General features: G+C 42.4%; 1 protein-coding gene across 1 annotated transcript in view; it reads left to right on the top strand.

Annotated features, from left to right (window-relative positions):
• The first annotated feature begins 228 nt into the window (after nucleotides 1–228).
• The window catches only part of NTN4 (netrin 4), a 131,383-nt gene continuing 114,657 nt past the window's right edge, over nucleotides 229–16,954 (top strand). The window contains exon 1 of the mRNA XM_074941877.1: nucleotides 229–370. The gene's annotated coding sequence lies outside the window, so the exon portion shown is untranslated. The remainder of the gene's footprint in view (nucleotides 371–16,954) is intronic.

The raw sequence follows: 16,954 nt of genomic DNA on the forward strand, positions 1-16,954 counted from the left end.
ATGGACCCCTGCTAAGAAGTCACAGGTACAGCTGTCCCTGAATTAGGATATATCACCTTATTGATCTCAGTGCAAATAAGGATAAGGGACAAGAAAAGGTACACTAAAAAGGTGCTTTATTTAACATAAGGTAAGTGAATGGACAAAATATCTCAGTGACTTGCATGGGCATAAAGCCCAGAACCCTCTCCCTCTACAAATGACAGACAAAGGTATTTATACTTTACAGATCAAAGTTCATCTGATCGTCTGCCTCGGCCTTGAGATGTTGGATCCAGACCTACCACTGCACTTGGGGATGACAGGTGGCGCAGGAGGAACTCGGAACTTTGATTGCTGAACCAGGATTAGGATCAGGATCACTTCTCAGGTAAGTAGCTGTGGTGGTATCTCTGAGATCTTCCGGTGGTTCTTGATCCGATGATGTGAGTGCGGGCTGCTGCTAGGCAGGACAGTACCCTAGAGCCTGTGTGTGGGGCTTTTATATCCTCTAGTCAGATTAGTGACCACCTGACCAGTCCTTTTCCCACCTTTCCACAAAAGAGCACCAAACTCAAACAAAAGGGTGCCAAAGTTCCAAAGAGAAGGGTAGCCAACACGACTACCAAACAGCTACTAGCCACCGTTCAAGATGGTGATTTTTAATATTACCATTTCCCAGGTAAATAATACAAGACATCACAGACATAAATCAGAGCATGCATATTAAAACATAAATACATGCATAATGCTTTACAAACTGATCCCTGTGGGACCCCATTTGTTATGCCCTTCCAGCATGTCTGTAACCACTTATAACTACTCCTAGGAACGGTTTTCCAACCAACTATGCACCCACCTTATAGTAGCTCCATCTAGGTTGCATTTCCCTAGTTTGTTTATGAGAAGGTCATGCAAGACAGTATCAAAAGCTATACTAAGTCAAGATATACCACGTCGACCGCTTTCCCCCTATCCACAAGTCTTGTTACGCTGTCAAAGAAAGCTATCGGGTTGGTCTGACATGATTTGTTTTTGACAAATCCATGCTGATTGTTACTTATTATCTTCTAGATGCTTGCAAATAGCTTAATTATTTGCTCCATTATCTTTCTGGGTACAGAAGTTAAGTCTGTAATACCCCGGGTTGTCCTTATTTCCCTTTTTATAGATTGACACTATATTTGCCCTTTTCCAGTCTTCTGGAATCTCTCCTTTCTTCTTTGACTTTCAAAGATAATTGCTAAGGGCTCAGATATCTCCTCAGTCAGCTCCTTGAGTATTCTAGGATGCATTTCATCAGGCCCAGGTGACTTGAAGACCTCTAACTTGTCTAAGTAATTTTTAACTTGTTGTTTCCCTATTTTAGCCTCTGATTCTACCTCATTCTCACTGGTATTAACAATGTTAGATGTCCAATCACTACCAACTTTCTTGGTGAAAACCGAAACAAAGAAGTCATTAAGCACCTCTGCCATTTCCACATTTTCTGTTATTATTCCACCCCCCACCCACCACTGAGTAACGGGCCTACCCTGTCCTTGGTCTTCCTCTTGCTTTTAATGTATTTGTAGAATGTTTTCTTGTTACCCTTTATGTCTCTAGCTAGTTTGATCTCGTTTTGTGCCTTGGCCTTTCTAATTTTGTCCCTACATACTTGTGTTTGTTTATATTCATCATTTGTCATTTGACCTAGTTTCCACTTTTTGTAGGACTCTCTCTCTCTCTCTTTTTTTTTTTTTTTTTTTTAAATTCTTATTTTTAGATCATTGAAGGTCTCCTGGTTAAATCAGGGTGGTCTCTTGCCATACTTCCTATCTTTCCTACGCAGTGGGATAGTTTGCTCTTGTGCCCTTAATAATGTCTCTCTTTTTGAAAAACTACCATAATTAAATTTAACATCCCTGTGGCAGGGAAAACACTACAGCAGCCCAATACTGTAGCATTTAATTTCAGAAAGGGGGACTACACAAAAATGAGGAAGTTAGTTAAACAGAAATTAAAAGGTACAGGACCAAAAGTGAAATCCCTGTAAGTTGCATGGAAATGTTTAAGACACCATAATAAAGGCTCAACTTAAATGTATATCCCAAATTAAAAAACAGAGAGAACCGAAAAAGTGCTACCATGGCTAAACAACAAAGTAAAAAAAACAAGGAGAGACAAAAAGGCATCCTTTAAAAAGTGGAAGTCAAATCCTAGTGAGGAAAATAGAAAGAAGCATAAACTCTGGCAAATGAAGAGTAAAAATATAATTAGAAAGGCCAAAAAAGAATTTGAATAACAGCTAGCCAAAGACTCAAAGTAATAGCAAAAATAAATTTAAGTTCATCAGAAGCAGGAAGCCTGCTAAGCAACCAGTGGGACCACTGGATGATCAAGATGCTAAAGGAGCACTCAAGGACAATAAGGCCATTGCGGAGAAACTAAATAAATTCTTTGCACCGGTCTTCACAGCTGAGGATGTGAGGGAGATTCCCAAACCTTAGCCGTTCTTTTTAGGTGACAAATCTGAGGAACTGTCCCAGATTGAGGTGTTATTAGAGGAGGTTTTAGAACAAATTGATAAACTAAGCAGTAATAAAGTCACCAGATCAGATGGTACTCACCCAAGAGTTCTGAAGGAACTCAAATGTGAAATTGCAGAACTGCTAACTACTGTAGTTTGTAACCTATCATTTAAATCAGCTTCTGTAACAAATGACTGGAGGATAGCTAATGTGGACCAATTTTTAAAAAGGGCTCCAGAGGTGATCCCAGCAATTGCAGGCCGGTAAGCCTGACTTCAGTACCAGACAAACTGGTTGAAACTGTAGAAAAGAACAAAATTGTCAGATTTCAGAGTAACAGCCGTGTTAGTCTGTATTCGCAAAAAGAAAAGGAGTACTTGTGGCACCTTAGAGACCAACCAATTTATTTGAGCATAAGCTTTCGTGAGCTACAGCTCACTTCATCGGATGCATACTGTGGAAAGTATAGAAGATCTTTTTATACACACAAAGCATGAAAAAATGGGTGTTTACCACTACAAAATTGTCAGACACCTAGATAAAAATAATTTGTTGGGCAAGGGTCAACATGGTTTTTGATGAGGCATGATTTCCCTTTACAATCTACCAGAATTCTTTGAGGGGGGTCAACAAGCATGTAGACAAGGGGGATCCAGTGGATATAGTGTACTTCAGAAAGCCTTTGACAAGTTCCCTTACCAATGGAATAAGAGGGAAGGTCCTCTCAGTGATTGGTAACTGGTTAAAAGATAGGAAATAAAGGGTAGGAATAAATGGTCAGTTCTCAGAATGGAGAGAGGTAAATAGTGGTGTCCCTCGGGGGTCTGTATGGGGACCAGTCTGTCCAACATATTCATAAATGATCTGGAAAAAGTGGCAAACAGTGAGGTGGCAAAATTTGCAGATGATGATACAAAACTACTTAGATAGTTAAGTCCCAAGCAGACTATGAAGAGCTACAAAAGGATCTCACAAAACTGCGTGACTGGGCAACAAAATGGCAGATTTCAGAGTAACAGCCGTGTTAGTCTGTATTCGCAAAAAGAAAAGGAGTACTTGTGGCACCTTAGAGACTAACCAATTTATTTGAGCATAAGCTTTCGTGAGCTACAGCTCACTGCATCGGATGCATACTGTGGAAAATACAGAAGATGGTGGATTCATTATAAAAAGTAACTTATTTCCCCTTGTTTATTCCTTCCCCCCCACCACTGTTCCTCAGACGTTCTTGTTAAACCCTGGATTTGTGCTGAAAATGGCCCACCTTGATTATCATACACATTGTAAGGAGAGTGATCACTTTAGATAAGCTATTACCAGCAGGAGAGTGGGGTGGGGGGAGAGAAAACCTTTTGTAGTGATAAACACCCATTTTTTCATGGTCTGTGTGTATAAAAACATCTTCTCTATTTTCCACGATAAAATGGCAGATGAAATTCAATGTTGATAAATACAAAGTAATGCTCATTGTAAAACACAATCCTGACCATGCATATAAAATGATGGGGTCTAAATTAGCTGTTATCACTCAAAGAATGAGATCGTGGAGTCATTATGGATAGTGCTTTGAAAACATCCACTCAATGTGCAGCGGCAGTCAAAAAAGTGAACAGAATGTTGGGGAATCATTAAGTAAGGGATGGATAATAAGACAGAAAATATCTTATTGCCTCTACATAAATCCATGGTATGCCTACATCTTGAATACTGCATGCAGATCTGGTCACCCCATCTCAAAAAAGATATATTGGAATTGGAAAAGGTTCTGAAAAGGGCAACAAAAAATATTAGGGGTATGGAACGGCTTCTGTATGAAGAGAGAGATTAATAAGACTGGGACTTTTCATCTTTGACATCTCTTTTCAAAGGGGGGATATGACAGAGGTCTATAAAATCATGACTGGTGTGAAGAAAGTCAATAAGGAAGTGTTATTTGCTCCTTCTCATAACACAAGAACTAGGAGCCACCAAATGAAATTAATAGGCAGCAGGTTTAAAACAACCAAAGGAAGGTTTTTCTCACACAACGCGCAGCCAACCTGTGGAACTCCTTGCCAGAGGATGTTGTGAAGGCCAAGACTATAACAGGGTTCAAAAAAGAGCTAGATAAATTAACAGAGGATAGGTCCATCAATGGCTATTAGCCAGGATGGGCAGGGATGGTGTCCCTAGCTTCTGTTTGCCAGAAGCTGGGAATGGGTGATAGGGGATGGATCACTTGATGATTGCCTGTTCTGTTCTTTCCTTCTGGGGCACCTGGCATTGGCCACTGTAGGAAGACAGGATATTGGGCTAGATGGACCTTTGGTCTGACCCAGTATGGCTGTTCTTTTGTTCTTATTATTTACACATGGTGTCCATTTTTCTTTATGATAGAGCTTTTAAGGTGAAAACATACTAGTACACTAATTGGCTCAGCATTTTGCACTTAACTGGGCATGAAGACTTAGGCTCCAGTAATACTTATGCATGTGTTTATCTTTAGCCCACAATGATAGGTCCATTGGCTTCAATGGGACTCCTCACAGTGCCTAAAGTTAAGCATGAGCATAACTCTTTGTGAGATTGGGACCTAAACTACCCTCTTGTCCTTAGAGGTGTCCTTGCAGAAGTGACTTGAGGGTGAGGCACTGTATGGGATACTTGCCCTACCACTATCACAGCTGTCCCAGTTGTGAGGATAGGGGATTTCAGGGCTGTCACAGGGCACTTTTCACTAGATCTAAATTCCTTTTTTAAAAAGGGCATGGGGGAGGAACAGTATTTTCTTTTCTTGTGAACCTAAAGTGATTCGACTTTTGGACTCGTGCCTTATACCACAAAACGAGATATGTAATAATTGCCCAGAAAAGTATAGTCTGTCATGCTTTAATGTCTCTCTTATTACTTAATTGTCTTGTATTCTTTGGCAATAATTTCTCCAACACAATCTCCTAACATAATTTGGCAAAAGAAATGTGGAGGAGGGGAACCCAGGGAAGGGAAAGAGAGAAAGGGAGGGAAAGAATTGGTGCCAGCCCAGGGATACAGAGGGGAAGAGAGACCAGGTGGGGAGCTAGATGATGAGGGAAAATATACAGACCATGGTGGGAGGAAAATAGATGGGGGATCTGGGGAGAGACATAGAAGACGAAGGAAAGACTGGGACCCAGGAAAATAGTGACAATGATGAGAAAAAGACACCGATATGAAGGCTTGCTCACTTCTACTCTCCCACCCACACAGACTGTTTTGGTAGAGGTAGTATATAGATGATACTCTTTAAAATGTCTGAGTTTATCTCTAGATTAACCCATCCTATGTACTATTATGTGCAACTGTTGTAGGATGTTAGAACTGTCATGCCTAAAAATGAAGTAGCATCCTGCTATGTATTTTCGGGTCACTCCTAATTACCGTCTGATGTGCTCTTTCTCTTCTCTCTAGTCCCCCTCGCAACCCATAAATGTATGTACAATGAAAATGGTCTGAAGTAACAGTCTAAAGGATCAGAAAAGTCAGTTGTCCAGTAGAGGCAGCCTTTAAGTGCAAGTGGACAAAATTATTCTGGAAACACTGGGTTTACTTTAAAGTGGTCACTTAGAACATAAGGGTTGCCTAATGGAAGTGGTCCTGTGTGGGGGTTTCATCATAGAAAATCTCCATGTATTTAAGCAGGCATATTCTCTATGTATAATGGCATTCAATCTGAAGTCTTGATTTAACTCCCATTACTGTCTTTCACCACAGAAGTGGCTGCATTTCAGTCATGGATGAAATGATCTCTGCACTTGATGCCCAATCCTGAATCCCTTACTCAATCACATCTTCCCTTGACTTTCCTAGGAGATTGGATGGGTCAGGAATTCAGGATCAGGCAGGCCTTCAGCATGGGAAATGTGGAGCAACGTAAGCAAGGTGCATGAATGAGTCTGGTAAACCTCTAATCTATACCACATTATATTCTTCATTCTGCTTAAAGTTATGACTGAAAATCGCTCTCAGAAAAACGTCAGATGCATCATACCATTTCAGGGGGAAATGTTTCCCCTCTCCTGTTTCCCCTCTCCTGATAGCTGCATCAAAGGGAGGCTGCCTGGCTGATTCTATCAGTGTAATATATTCAGAGAAGAACATTTTCCTGCCTGTGTCAATTCAAGTAGGATTGAATGAGATCAGGCTGAATGGGTTTCTTCAGAGTTCAAACTTTTCCAAATGTGGTAGGTTCCAAAAACCTGACTATGTCTGGCTGTATGGGGCCTGGCACTTAGCGTCTTTGCCTAAGTAGCCTTTGTGGGCTACCACCTTTGTTGAAAAAGTAAATTTTTAAGGGGCTCGGAGCTTCCAGCCTACCTGCTCAGCTATGGAATATGCTCTGATAGGGGCTTGATTCTCCACTGTGTTGGAGCTGCTCTTGGACAAAGTGGAGGAAGTGGGGACACAGGGAGCGGTTGCAGTTCTGGTTCTGGGGAAAATTAGGCCTAGTCATGATTAAGCCTAACTTAAGCCACTGGAGAATCAAGTGGTGGAACTCTGTTCTGCAATGCTGCTCCATACTCTGGGATGCACGTTCGTCGCCCCCAGCAGCCCCTCTTTTCCCCCTTATGCTGGGTGTGAGGAGGGCAGCTACCATGGGTGGCAACTCGGCTGTCACCAGCAGCATTGCCCTGATGATGGGAGTCCTCCACTGGCTTTTTCCAGCTACAGAAAGGCCACATGACCTTAGTGAGCAGAGAAACTGGCCCGGATGTGCTCCTGCCCACTGTCTTCCAAAAGAGGAGCTTTATTTACAAGTTGTTGAAAAGCTTTCAGCGCTGTGAACTGCATGACACGCAGCCCTCTTCAAGGTTGAGAAGGGACCTTGCAGATCAACACTCTGGTTGCTGGCAGACAAGTACTTTCCCAGGGAAGTATGAACTTTCATCACATGTAGATACAGACTTTATATATTTCACTGATATCCTCACCAAAACAGGAGGGCACTAGGAGGTGGTTTTAGAGAATTTGCAATAAAACATTTTAGGTCTGGCTGGTTGCAAGGAACAGAGCTGTGACAATGGAACTAAGATGGCTGCAGTATACAAAAGTGTTCAAAATTGAATGCAGCAGGTAAATCAATAGGCATCTATTGTCCCATGCGCTGCCCACTCACTGCATCTTTTTGGTCAAGCTGCTGCCTCGTTTCAAGTTCTATTTTTTGGAATTGTTCAAAGATTGTATACCTTGTCTTCTGCTTCTACTAGTTGTTGGGATGTGTTGAAAAAGCATATTAGCATTACACTGAAATGCCCAAGCACGACAAGATGGTTAATAAGTGGTAGAGTCAATCTGTCCATTATGAAATCAGGTTGCGGGTGTTCTTGATGCGTTAGATAAGATCAACGTTTCACACAATCTTATGCCAGAACTTCAGTTGGAAGGTGATAGCATACAAACAAATGTTTCAGAGTTTTTGTTTCGTGCTTTGGCCGAGATGTGGTATACTATCTTATAGAAAATTTACATTTTGAGCAAAAAATTGCGGAGTCCTGATCTTGATGCTAAAATGGCTTGTGGTTTACTTGGCAGCCTTTGAAATGCTTTATCAGAATTACTGCCTTTTTTTACTTATTGCCTGTAAGGAAGCTGCTGCTTCACAGGCTGAAATGTTAGGAATAACCATGCTGTGCAGAGAGAAACTGTCTTGAAGGAAAGTAATGTCAGGTGGAATTGTAGAAGATGAAAGGTCATCAGATCCTGGAACCGTTCTTGAATATGAGGGTTTTCAACCCTATTTTAGACACAATATTAATACAGTTGGACACTAGGATGTGTATGTACAGTGGAGTCAGAGAAAGGATTGCTTTATTGACTGCTGAGAACCTGAAAAGCCTCAGCAGTGAAGACCAAAGAGGCACACCTGAAATTTAGCAAGCAGCTACCCTGAGGATCTAAACTCAGTTTTGAGAACAACACTGAGCTCTTTGGCTTGCAAAAACTGGCAATCTTTAAGCATGACTTGGGTGCAAAGGCGTCAGTTGATCTCCTTAACTACGTTCACAAAAGGTCTTTCAGATGCAAGTTTCCCTAATGGCACTATATATAGTGCTGTCTTCCTATAACTGGCTGCTAATGAAAGGAGTTTCATCAAGCTAAATTTAATCAGACTTATCTAAGAACATCCATGGGGCATGAAAGATTAAACAATCTGGCAGTTATTTCTGCAGGTAGACTGGGATGGGCTAATTAATGAGACTGCTTCAGAGAAGGCTAGGAAGTATTTAGTGATGACTGCAGGGTTTTCTCTCCAGCGTGGAGAAGGGGGGCCCAGATCTGAGTCTTCACAGCGTGCCTGGAATGCCCTGGGCATGGCACAGACATGGGGAGTAAAGGGGTGGGGGCATCTAAAGTTAAGGGGGAATTATGGCAGAATGAGGCTCTGCTCCATCCAACACTCTACTGGCATAAAGTCCCAGAGGCCCCCTTGAGCCTTCATTTATGCTAGGGCAGGACAACTGAGAATCAGGGTGCCACGGCTGGCTCCCTGTCAGCCTTCCCTCTTCACTGCACCTGAGCAGAGTTGGGGCACAGTGGAGAATCAAGCCCATCGCATTTAAGTACCTATAAAATGCCATGTTTGAAAGCATCCTAACGATCCAAGGTTGAACACTATGAATGGTCACTGACTACTGTACAGGCCCCATATGTGTGTGTCTTATAACTAAGGCTGGGGAGCTGTGGGAGACACACACACCCCTGCCACCCGTGGTGGCTGGGGAGCTCCAGGGGATTCCCCGCTGTGGAGGCTGGGGAGCTGTGGGGAAGGGCCCCCTGCATCCATGGTGACTGGTGAGCTGCAGGGGACTCCTGCCACTCCGGGTGGCAGGGGAGCTGTGGGGGACCCCCACCACTCCGGGCAGCAGGGGTACCCTGCAGCTTCCGGCCACCACGGGAGGTGGGAGTACCCTGCAGCTCCGAGCTGCTGCGGGCTGAAGTCACGGAGGTCTGCAGAAGTCACAGATACTGTGACTTCCGCAACCTCCATGACCAAATTGTAGCCTTACTTATAACAACAGCTATACCCCATTATGGGGTTTATAATAGTATGCTGTCAAAACAACAAAGATACAGTGCATTTTGTGTGGGTTTTTAAGCTAACACACTCTTCTAATATCATGTATGAGAAATTGAGTTGTTTGATTACATAACATACCAGAGAAATTCTTCAAATGCGTACATTAGATGCATGGGAAAAGAAATTCCCCTTGTGGGTTCTGTTATTGACCACAAACTATTCTGCTAGCCTAGTGACACTCGCATTCAATAACTTGTACCATAAGATCTAACTACAGTGAGAGATCAAAATAGCTGCTACAGATTGCCTCTAATCTAAGTCTTCTAGTGCATCACAGTATCATAGTCTGTCTCCTGCTATGCAGGAAGTACCATACTGAGGGCATGTCTTTGCTACAGGGCTACATCAGTGCTGCTGCAATTGATGCAGCGACATTGATTTAGCGGGTGTGGTGAAGACATGCTAAGTTAGTGGGAGAGCGTCTCCTGTCGACACCGCGATGTCTACACCATGTTGTAAGTGGATCTAGCTAGAATAACATAACTGGTGTAACTTAAAACAATTTACCGTGGTAGTGTAGACCTAGCCTTAGGTTCCTGCACCGCACACATTATCCTTTACGTGACTAGAAGACAGGTCAGGAAATCTTGGAATATAAAATGGGTGTCTGTTCTGTTTGTCTATTGAGACATGGGTTAGCACAGTGATACTCGATAGGTGGCCTGTGGGCTGCTAAGGCTTCCTGTGGGGCCTGCCAACTCACCTTTTAAAAAAAAAAAAAAAAAAAAAAAAAAGTTTATAATTAAATTCACTGCCTGGGGCTGAACTCCAAGAAAGGGCACCAAAATACAAGTTCACCCAAAGTGCCATTTTCCCTAAGGCCAGCCCTGGACATCGCCCATTTTTTCATTAGTGATGGAAATGGAGCAAAAAATGAATGTGAGTGGGAGTAAACATTGCAAAGTTGACAGCAAAAACCAAGCTTTTAACCAAACTGGAGAGCAGATTTTCTTCTTATCCCACCTCATTTAAATGCAAAACCTTTGTGTCTAATATGCCAAACCTCTGTATCCATCTGTAAGGTCATCAACACAAGGCACCACTTTGAATCAAAGCACAGTAATGTCAACATGGCCTATCCTGCTGGCAGTGTTGCAAGATGTGACAAAATTGAAAATCTGAAGTCTTTTTATCACACTTCAGATGTCATTCTCACAACATCAGCAACTGTGCAGGAAAAAGCAACAGCTGCTTCTCTTCGGATACTGGGGTACTAGCTAAAAAGAAAAAGCCTTTCCTAGATGCTGAGCTCGTGAGGGAGTGTACATTGGAAATGCTGGAGGAGCTTTTTGCAGGAGATAAAAACAAAGATTACATGGTGAACCGTGTGAAGCAAGTTCCCCTATCTGATTCCATGGCAGTGCACAGATTGGAGGTAATTTACGAAGGCTGTTTGTCAGCACTGCTTTCTGATTTAAAAAATACCAAATACATGTCTCTTGCAGTGGATAAATCAAGCAATTTAAGTGACACTGCCCAGCTATCACTGTTTGTTAGATTTTATTATAGTGAAATTTTCAAGGAAGATTTTTTTGTGCTTAATACCATTAGAAACCTACATCACAGGAGAGATCATTTTTGAAAAGGTAAAACGCTTGTTGTCTCTACTGATGGACCTTGCCCTTCTGAAGCAAAGAACATTCTTGATTCAACTGATTAAGGTGCCTTTCCATTAGAAATTGTAAGGCTCCAGAGCTCAGATGTCTTGAAGGCAAAATTCAGAGAAATGGGACTTTGTGATTTCTGGACTCAATATGCTGACCAGTTTCAGAATAGCCAAAAACTAGCCATCTATCTTTTAACGATGTTTGGATCAATGTACCTCAGTGAATCCGGGTTTTCTACAATGAACTTTATAAAAAACCAACACCGCAGTCACCTGCCATATGAACATCTTCACCAGTGCATGCACCTTGCCCTGACCTCCTACAAACCACTCTTCACAAAACTTGTCAGAGATCATCAATGTCACCTCTCCCTTTAGAGGGTTCCACAAACACGGGTAATAATGTTGATTTATCAACTTTGTTTAAAAATAGAAACACTAATGCTTATGTTGCAGTCAAGGTCTTTATTCGTTGGGAAATGAAGGGGTTTTGTTTTTGTCAGCCTTCTGCATAAATGGCCCCGTCTTGTCACAAATTCTCAAATCAGCCCACAGGTAGATCCACTTGAGTATCACTGGTTTAGCACATCAAATTTTAAACCCAGATTAATCTTTCTAACATTGACTAGCTTCCCTGGAATCAGAGCTCATGTGGCTTCCTTTCATAAACCTAGTCCTGATCCATGTAGTTATCCCTGGATGCTACTACATTAAAGGGTAATTCATCTGTCTTTTGATCATTTGAATTCCATCCTCTGTACATTTAGCAGAGATCAGTTATGCTCAGGGCTCGATTCTGCATGTGCGTAGCATCAAAAAGCAAGACATACAGTATGTCTGGAGAGGCTACCAATAGCCTAAGTGAAAGCTGTGCTGGGATTCCGATACTGGGAAAAGGTGCATTGGGATGGACAGGCATCTAACCCGGTCTAACGAGCCTGTGCTCCAAATTCTGAAGACGGGATTGTAACTTGACAAAGTGTGAGAGCTCTTAGCTCTACACACCAGTTATTCACATACTCCTGCTTAAAATTAACATATTGGGCGGGGTATAGTACATCAGCACTAGATATTTCATATATTGCCTGGGATAAACCAATGCACTTTTGTCTCCTCAGATACCTAGACAGTAGGAAGATACTACTTCACGATATATGATATATTTTATGTTTTCAGAGAATTATACAAACATTAACCAGTTAAGCATTTTTACAGAAGGGGAAACAGACACCGAGCCAAATTCAAGCCTGGTTAAATTAATTGAAATTATGGGTGCTGCAACAGAGATTGATCTGTTCCAGAGAAGTTACATGATTTGCCCAAGGCCACAGAGTGAATCAGTGGCAGAGCCAGGACAAGAATCTATGACAAAGTTTCTACTTCTCAGTCCCTAAAATAGTCCCCAGCACCTTGATATGAGCTTACATATTTTCCGCTCACTCAGAGGTCCCAATATATGATCAGTCCTTTGGCCACTTTGCACCACGCTTCAGCAAATTCTGGTTGTAAAGCCAATGTATCTGGCCCCAAGAAGATCAGCCAAGTCCAGGAGGAATCCTGTAGTGATGTAGAGTCTGCTGTGCTGACTCTACATCTCCCTACTTCTTCTGCCAATGTAGTGGGTGTGACCAGCCCCCGCCCCCAGTCTGCCAATCTCTGACTGTGATACTTAGTGCTACAATCGTATATGAATGTTGCCATGGTCTTTGTCTTGAAGCTGACACTAGATGTCACTTTCTCTCACTAGTGGACAAATGAATTCATCTGCACAACAATGAATACAGTAAAACCTCAGAGTTACGAACACCAGAGTTACAAACTGACCGGTCAACCACACACCTCATTTGGAACCGGAAGTATGCAATCAGGCAGCACAGATGGGGAAAAAAAGCAAATATTGTACAGTACTGTGTTAGATGTAAACTACTAAAAAAGGGAAAGTTTTTTTAAAAAAAAATTTGACAAGATAAGGAAACTGTTTCTGTGCTTGTTTTATTTATATTAAGATGGTTAAAAGCAGCATTTTTCTTCTGCACAATACAGTTTCAAAGCTGTATTAAGTCAATATTCAGTTTTAAACTTTTGAAACATTTTGTTCAGAGTTACCAACATTCCCGAGGTGTTTGTAACTGAGCTTCTGCTGTAACTTCAGAAGATTCTGATAAAGACTTTGCAGTTTAGTGTACGAGTGGGGGGCTTTTTTATGGTTCACATAAAGCAGTAGTATCTGCAGAAAGATTTCCCAGCTCAGCAGTATATCATAGACATGTTCATCATGCTGGGTGTACCACATGCTTGGAGGGAAGCACTGTAGGTGTTCCAAGCCCGAGGCCCTTCAGACTCTCTTGCTCTCGGGTGGTTTCCCATAAATGCTCCCAGATTCCCAAGAAATAACTGGGGATTCCTTAATTAAGACTGCCTGAGATCAAAGATGCAATTATTTAGTTACAGGTGGCAGCCCTATTCCTATGGCAGTGCAGTACAGGGGAATGAAAGTCCCTGTGTAACCCCTCCACACAGTCCTCTTGCCTGGTACTGCAGCCCTTTGTTCTCCTGCTGAGGCTACTCCTGGCCTCCTGCCAGCAATAGTGTGTGTCTATCCAGCTCTCAAGCCCTCCAGTTCCAGCTCTCAGACTGCAGGCTATGAATGAAGTAAGAGCGTGTGGGTCCCTGCATGCTCCCAAGCTGTCTGCTAGCCAGCCTTCCCTGCACAGCCAGCTCCCAAGCTCCTGTCTCTGGCCTGCTACTCTGGCTCTAAGGCTGCTCCCAGATCTCCCCTGAGCCAGCTCTCCTCTGTCCTCAAATAGTACTTTCTTGTGCTTGTGGGTGAGCCCACTCCTGGCTGGAAGCTGAACTGGATGGTAACATGCTCAGTAATGACTTACTGAGCAACTGAATTAAAATGTTTGTGTCATAGGTTGTTTTGGCACATAAATTTCATAATCTTTTTGATATTTAGAGGTCAATAATGCAGAAAAGGAAGGGAGCCAGCAGGAGCAAAGGTTACATGAGATCCAAAGAAAATGGTGACGGCCATAATGTAGTGAGTAAATTGTGGATTCTATTGCAAGTCATGTTTACTATCCACCAACATCTTTCTTCACTCCCCCCGCCCCGAATCCATGCGCAGATTAGCTGGTTCCCCTTCATTCCAGCTTGTCCAAAATGTGTGGTAAAGAGGAAAAAAGGCCTAGAGCTATAGTTTGTGTATAAAAACCAGCTGCACATGAAAAATAATTGATGTGATTTTCAAACTACTATGGTTTGGGAAATGAAATGCCTAATCAGCCCTTACTCTCAGAATGAACAGGGAGCCTAAATTCTCACAAGCCTCGGAAGAGAGCATTGTTTAAATGGTTAGCTGTGGACACACAGGGCCTGATTCACCCACAGCCAATGCTGGGGTCTGCTGGCTTAGAACACGGTGGAAGTAGAAATAGGGGGGATATAGGCAGTAGTAAGAAAAGGTGGCCCTAACCTCCCTTCTTAATGGGGTACCTTGTACAAGGCCACCAAAGACAAAACAATTGGCGGTGCTGGCCAGGGACGCATTGTGGTTATGGCACATCCCTTCTGGTTGAGATCCTATGAAGGCCATTTTAAACTTTCCCTTCCTTGCCAAAAACACTGATGGAGGCCAGAGATGGAAACACTGTCTGCATCCACCCCCAGGAGATGAATCCCCCTTTATGGAATGGAGGGTGCTGGGGCAGCAGGGACACTCTTCTATGGACTAACAGGGCTGGTACTGTGCACAAAGTTAAAAGGAGTCAGTGCTTTGGCAGCCCATTTCAGAAGTGGGTCAGTGTGTGATTGATAAAAGGATCATCCCTTTTTGTAGTCACATGCAAGAGGTAGAAGAAGAATTGACACACCCACACTCCCTCAGCTTCGATTCTACATAGAATATATTAAGATTTTGATGGAAAAACTCTGGGATTTCCTTTTCCTCTCTCTTTTCATGTTCCCTAATGAATCTCTACATTTTTAGCACTGGCAGGCAGAAACAGGGTGCATTCCATTCTCATTACAGGCTTCTTAGAAATAGCACTATCATTGCCATAATGTTACTGTGACTTGACTTCCAATTACACTAAATCCCATGAATGGGCTTTCATTCTGCTATGCATGCTGGTCCAGCATGCCAAATACTTTGCTCAAAAAGCTGATCACAGTATACAGTGAAAAGTAAGTTCTCTGGTTTCTTCATTTATTAGTGGGATTCTGACTAATATCAAAACACAGCTTAGCTTTAAAAAGAACTGAATGAGGAAGTGTGAGTCTTTAGTCACTGCTTTGCATTATCCTGTAGCTAACTTGCTCACAGGAAACTGAAGAGCCAAACTGTCTCAAAATGTGATGAGTCAGTGAAGTGCTTTCTCTACTTGCTTGTTAACAGTTGGAAGAAATTCAGTAATTTGCAAAAAAAAGAAAAAAGCACAAGGGTTATAAACCAAAGGCTTTAAAAAATTAGAGATGGGTCTGGTTTGAAAGCCCAAGAGCTAGCTAACTTAGGGTCTGATCCAAAATCCCTGGAAATCATTGGAAAGACTCCCATTAATTTCAGTGGAATTTGATTCAGGCTCTTATTTTCTTAAAATAGGCAAATCTCTAGTCCTAGTGAAAAACCTCTCTGTAAAATGACATACTAATGTACAGACTCTAAAAGCCTCAACTTGTAGCCAGAGGATCGGATTCTTCCCCTTACCTCAGCAGTGGCGTAAGTCTATACGGGACCCAGATCTACCAAAATTTTTCCACAGAGAAAGACTTTTCCTTCTGCCCACCCCACTATGAACAGAGTGGAATTACTTGCCCATGTGAGGTGGACCAAAGATGTAGCTTCATATGTCTTGTCTACATAGGGGAATTCTCCCAGACATCCTAACCGGGTCCATTTTAAAACCAATTGAAGTCAAAAGCCTCAGGCAGACACAATCATTTTTATAAACCCATGTAGACAAGATCTTAGGGACCTCCTTACTACTCATCCCTTGAGTGTTCAGTTGTAGATAAGTGGGAATCCTCACTCAGAGATCCTAATTAGTCTCTCATTACTGACACCACAAGTGTTCTTCTTCTAGCACACACAATGAAAGGATAAACCAAGCCACAAGACAATACATCAACCACATATCTTTACAAGTGTAAGAACCCTAGTCTTGTGATCCTTTTGTATTATATTGCAGCATATCACTTCAGTCAAATTACTGAAAGGAGTGGAGAGTGGATATTGTGATGCTACAAACTCCTCGCTTTTCCAATACTTTGTTCACTGCCATTCACACCCACACACCCAACAGTTAAAACCCTTTTTATGTTAGTCACCAAATATTTACAGAAAACACAGTGAAAATATGAGTTAGAAATCTCTTTGGTGTGCTTTTCATGACATACGGCTGAAATTCACCCCAGTGCAGAAGGCCCTGTTCATCACTTTAGCCTTTAATGCAGGGCTTAAGGCAGAGGTTCTCAAATTGGAGGGCAGTCCCCCAGGGGGGCGCGGAATGTATGGGGGGGGGCATGAGAAGCTTAGGGGGGGAAAAACAACTTACGGTGAACATTTTCCCCACAGCAATGAATAACAAGCAAAGATGATTCCTCCAGACATATCAGGTCCTCAGATGGCGCTGTGCATTTTGGCAGATTTCTGTTAGGTTTGCATAGCATTATACACGGTCGTTGCCATCTGTACATTTAATATGTTTGCTACAACACGATGTTGCACATTTAATTGTAAGCATGGACCAAAATCACAATTTTGCT

Source organism: Natator depressus, chromosome 1 (genome assembly GCF_965152275.1).
Source record: "Natator depressus isolate rNatDep1 chromosome 1, rNatDep2.hap1, whole genome shotgun sequence".
Taxonomy (NCBI): Eukaryota; Metazoa; Chordata; order Testudines; family Cheloniidae; genus Natator; species Natator depressus.